The following is a 5,653-nucleotide window of genomic DNA, read 5'->3' on the forward strand; positions in this document are numbered from 1 at the left end:
GAGCAGTACGGTTGGATACAGCTCTGATGTTACAGTTTCCTTACTACGTCATCAATGTCCGAAATCTGTTCCTTCAGCTGACTCCACTGCTCGGGATTTAGATAAATACCTTTTCTTCCTGGTTTCATTTCACCTTCCTGATCCATCCAATATTCTCTAATATCAATTAGGACTTTCCCTTTAAAGTCCCGAACACTGACAAACCTCATTTTCCCAATCTGAAACATATTATCATCTCGGCTGCTGCTGCTCTGCTTAGGGGATCATAAGGCTCTTGAAGTTTCACCAGTTTTTTGTTTCTTCACAGGTTTTTCTGGAGCAACTTGCTTTTTCCTCTTCAACTTTTTGTCGACTTCACTATCAGAATCAATGCCAGATGAGCTTGAAGAAACAAATTCCTTTGATTTAGGCATTGTTCCGCTCCTGCAACACCTATTATTTTTAATCTTTGTAGGCTGTCTAACTATGGAACGTTGGTTGCACAGTGGTTAAGAAGACACTTGGTTGCTAACCCAAAGGTCCAATGTTTGAATCCACCAATCATCCATGTTAGGAAGATGTGGCAGTTCGTCTCTGTAAATATTACAGCTTTGGAAACTCTATCCATAAGGCAGTCTTACTCTGTCCTATAGTGTTGGTGGTTCAAACTCACTAGCTTCTCATTGAAAACCCTATACAGGGACACTATGAGTCAGAATCAATTTGATAGCACTTAACATAGTGTTGCTATGAGTCACAATTGACTCAAGGATTCTGGGGTTTTGTTGGTTTGGGTTTAAGCAGGATAACTAATTGACAAAGACTGAAAAATGCATATAAAATACTGTAAGGGAGTTCTAGGTAAGGAGATGAGGAGGTTTCATTTTGAGTAAAGTGCTAAAACTTTTTATGATCTCTATTAGGACCAAGTGGAAGACTTTATAAAGTACCCAGGCCTCACTTTATACATGAAAAAGAAACATAAGAGGGATTTATCCTTACTACCCAAGATGTTATCTTGTCTAGGTTATGGTGTTGGTTAACTATATGGTCTTCCTCCTGCTGGGATTGCTCTTGTCCAGTTTAATCTTCATACAGTACTCAGATAGTCTCTGAAAAATGTCAATTTCTTCATACCATTCTTCTGCCTAAAATTTCTTAATGATTTCCTACTTATTTTCAAATCAAACTGGATCCTCAGGCCTTGTTTGATTTGATTCCTGCTACCCTATCCCTGTCCCTCTTGTTCATTATGATTCACCCAAACTGAACTTCTAAACATTATCTCGATGAGCGTGGCTCTTTCCTGCTTCTACTGTCATCATTCCTTCCCTCTGCCCTCTTCATACAGTTGTCTCCTCAAGGTCTGAAGTTCTACCAGCCAGCTACCTCAGCCTTTATTTATTTCATGGTCATAAGGGCAACCTACAAACAAATTTCCTACCTATTTGTTTTTCTTATTAGAGTCTTACTCTCTAAATAATACTATAAAGCTAATGAGGGTTGTTGTTGTTATGTGCCGTGGAGTCAGTTCTAACTCATAGTGACCCTGTACACGGTTTCCGAGGCTGTAAATCTTCACGGGAGCAGAAAGCCTCATCTTTCTCCTGTGGAACAGCTGGTAGTTTCGAACTGATGACCCTGAGGTTAACAGCCTGATTTGTAACCACTACGCTACCAGATCTCCTTTAGGGCCCTCATTTCTTACCCATCTCTGTTTCCCCCACACTATGGTGCTCCACGTTGTTGATAAGTGCCATGGAGTTGGTTCTGACTCATAGCGACCCTGCACAGGGTTTCCGAGGCTGTAAATCTTTACAGGAGCAGAACGCCTTATCTTTCTCCCTTGGAACTGCTAGTAGTTTCGAACTGCTGACCTTGAGGTTGGCAGCCCAACTCATAACCACTATGCTACTAGGGTACAAATGAATGAAAGTGCTGCTTTAATTTTATGTGACTTATTTTTTCTGTCTCTCTTTTTCAGAATAAATCAATAATACTTTTTACTACAATTATCCAACTTTTAGAAAAATTCCATTATATACTTAATACAGTTACTAAAACAGACCTATGCATGCTGTCTCTGTGCTTCATGTAGCTCTGACAAAGATACTGGAATGACTGGAATTCCAGTCAAATATACTGGAATGTAGGACCAAACTGTCTCTGGTCAGCTGGTCATCTGAAGAAAGGCACACACTTACAGCACCTATTTATCCCTGTAAACTAAGGATGTGTATCCAGGATCTACTCCAAATAGTACTGAAGCTACCTAGGTGTCTGATAAACTCCCTGAATGAACCAGTAAGACTGTTCAAGAGCTCTGATCCATTAAGTGGTTTAGATTGTGTTGGGTCATTTTGAGCTCAAAGGAATTTGGTAGGAATTGGTAGGTTTTTGTTATCATTGCTTGTCTTAAATTATAAATAGCTACCTGTTTTCATGCCCAACACAACTCTAAAGAGATTACATTTGATATATGTGATAGGTAAGATAATGCCCTTCCCCCATGAATGCCCATGTTCTTGTATCCCCTAAAATCTATGACTATGATACTATGCACGGTTGGAAATGTGATTAAGTTAAGAATCTTGAGATGGAGAAATGATCCTTGATTTTCTGGGTAGGTCCAATATAATCATGAGGTCCTTAAAAGAATGAGAGAGGGGAAGTGAGGGAAAAACAGCAATGAAACTACGAGCTAAGCCCTACAACATTCAATAGACTCCTGTGAACCCGGCTGGAAACCTGATTGGCCAGCAGTGTGGCAAGACCTGGGGACTCTTGGGCCCAGAGTCAGTGACATAGCTACAGAGAACTAGAGCAGAGAGTGAAGCATCCAGCTGATAAGAATAAAGGGCATATGTACAAGAATACCCACACTTGCAAATAATACCCACTTGACCTGGCTTCAATGACTGGATGATCAGAGTTCAACTAGAAGAAGAAAGAAGAAAAAAAGAGTAATCTGATACAATTTGATGAACTTTAGCTACAGCTATGTTATTAGCTCAAAAGAGGGAACAAAACTTTACAGCAAGGATCATTCCCCACTCCCATACACAGAGTAGACAGGGATGGGCAACTTGGACACTGGCTACCCAAAGTGGGGGGATGTGCTACAAAGGCAAGAAGTGACTGACTTACAAGCTTTCAAGAGGGAACATAGATCCAGAAGGCATGGAGGAAGGCAGAATCTCCACTGAGTAGTATGCAATCTGTCTATACCAGGCTGATGAAAGGAAATGCAGATGGGTCTCTTGTGATACAATAGTGAATCATTGTTATCAAGACTGATTGTGAGGGTTGGAAATGTAAAGGTAAGCATTTTGTAGCAAGGAGGGGAGTGATTCATGTGCTTCATGTAGCTATGAAATGTACTTATGAAACGTAGTTAGGGAGGGAGTTTGTAATTATAGCCACTTCTCTAAGATTGCTATTCAGATTTTATTTTACTTTATGGTTGGTGTTAAGTGCTGTTGAATTGGTTGCATCTCACAGGAACCTTGTATAGAGTTTCTGAGGCTGAAACTCTGTAGGAGCTGAAAGCTGCATCCTGGGATGCGACTGGTGAACTCAAACTGCCAACCTCATGGTTCACAGCCCAGGGTTTATCCACAGGGTTCCCTATTTTACTTTGTTGTTGTTGTTGTTAAGTGCCATGGAGTTGGTTCCCACTGACAGCAACCCTGCATATGGTTTACAAGGAGCAGCTAGCTGGTGGGTTTGAACTGCCAACCTTGTGGTTCAAAGTCCAGTGCTAATCCTACAGCGCTATACCAGGCTAAGCTTTCTGGTGCATCCATTTCTCAGTGCCTCCGTTTGAAGATGATGACCATAGTGATGAACTGCAGTGGGCATATCCAAGGTCATGTTCAGAAGGTGAAACTGACAGGAAATGTGCATAGGTTGGGTATGATGGATGAGGAAAATTGAAGAGTTGAGAATGCTTTATCTTTTTCTTTACCTTATTAGCTAGATTAGATGTTGTTGTTGTTGTTGACAAGTGCCGTCGAGTCAGTTCCAACTCAATGACCCCGTTTAGGGTTTCTGAGTTATGACTGGTGAGTTTGAGCCACCGACCTTGTGGTTCAAACTGACCTTGCAGTCCAGTGCATCATCCTACAGTGCTACACCAGGGCCACGGAAATGGATGATAGTGTCATTTATTAAGAAAAGGAAGATCAGGGATAAATTAGGTTTGTAGGAGAAAAGTAAGAACTCTCACTTGGATTTTCAGTATTTAGGAAACTAATAGACACACAAGTTGAAGTGGCAAGTAGACTGATATAGTCTTTAGTACAGGAAGAATTCAAATGCAAACTTGTGGTTAAGTGAACTCTTCTTTGCAATTCCCATCAAATGACTCTTTTTCTGATGGGTCTGGGTAAGAGAAGGTGGGAGAAGGTAGGAGGAGTAATTGGAGGACACGATTCAGCTGTGGAAGTTAGCAGAGTTCATTGTAACCACAAAACCTTAAAACTCCAGCATGGGTGTAAAATGAGCCATCTCAGAAGCAGGAAGGGGATCTCACCACCATCAAAGAAGAGCCAGGAGTGGACAGCATCCTTCGGACCCAGAGCTCCCTGTACATTGAATCTCCTTAATGCAGTGACAGAAAGCTGTGGCACTGGAGGAGGAGTAATGGACCAAGAGCTACAGCATGAGCCAGAGTGGTGGACTTCCCAGCCAATGGAGCAAGTGACTTTGGGCAGGAGGCTTGCCTGCAAAGTGGGATGTCTCCGTTCACTTAATTACAGGGCTTGTTGACCCAAGGAGCTACAGCTAAGTGTTTTAGGATGAAAATTATGGTGGATTAGTGTGCCCTGTGGACATTCATCAGCGGCCCTAAAAGAACTTTGTAACATTGGTCAGGCAGAGAGAGGCCGGCTAGGAGCATGGCTGAGAAGACGCTGTCCTGACTTGAAAGAACTGTGCCCTGAACATTTCTGGTCTTGAATTGTAACCTGTTAACGTCCCTAATAAACCTTATAACTATCAATATGGTATCTGAGTTCTGTATGACCATTGCAATGAATCTGGAACCAGTCGAGTAGAGAGGGTTGTGGGGCAATCGTATGGTATCATTTTGTGTTGCAAAACTTACATTTGTTGTAGCACACTACCTCCTGTGTTACTTAGTACCTCCTTCCCCAGGTCTCAGTATGGATGGTACAAAAGGTTAACATTGCTAGACTGCTAACAAAAAGGTGGGAGGTTTAAGGTCACTCAGAAACATCTTGGAAGAAAAACCCATCATTGAAAACCTTGTGGAGCCCAGTTCTGCTCTGACACACATGGGGCCATCATGAGTCAAAGTTCACTTCAAATCAATTGGTTTGATTTTATGTTTTTTCTCAGGCCTCCCTCACTATGCCCATACTTGTCTCTAACAAACTCATTTCGCTGCTCTGGGTGACCCAGGACTTCTAGTTGATAAGGGAAATACCCCTGAGTGTTCAGAATCTGTTTGACATTTCAACCTCAGAGTCTCCAGTAAGCAACAGAAGTACTAAATGCCCGAAGTTCTCTTTGTCTTCAGGTACTTAAGGTATATCAAGTGTCTAGGCTATAGGAGACACATACAGTTTATTAAATAAATGGTTTATTTCAATCAGCTTATATGTTAATGGGGTGGGATGGCAGGTAGGATTATTAAGCATAGGTCTAATTT

General features: G+C 41.6%; 1 pseudogene; it reads right to left on the reverse strand.

The window, feature by feature from the left end:
* Positions 1 to 29: 29 nt before the first annotated feature.
* Positions 30 to 413, reverse strand: LOC102827799 (annotated as a pseudogene).
* Between the last annotated feature and the right edge of the window lie 5,240 nt (positions 414 to 5,653).

The sequence above is a fragment of the Chrysochloris asiatica genome, unplaced genomic scaffold (genome assembly GCF_000296735.1).
Source record: "Chrysochloris asiatica unplaced genomic scaffold, ChrAsi1.0 scaffold00122, whole genome shotgun sequence".
In the NCBI taxonomy this organism is placed as follows: Eukaryota; Metazoa; Chordata; class Mammalia; order Afrosoricida; family Chrysochloridae; genus Chrysochloris; species Chrysochloris asiatica.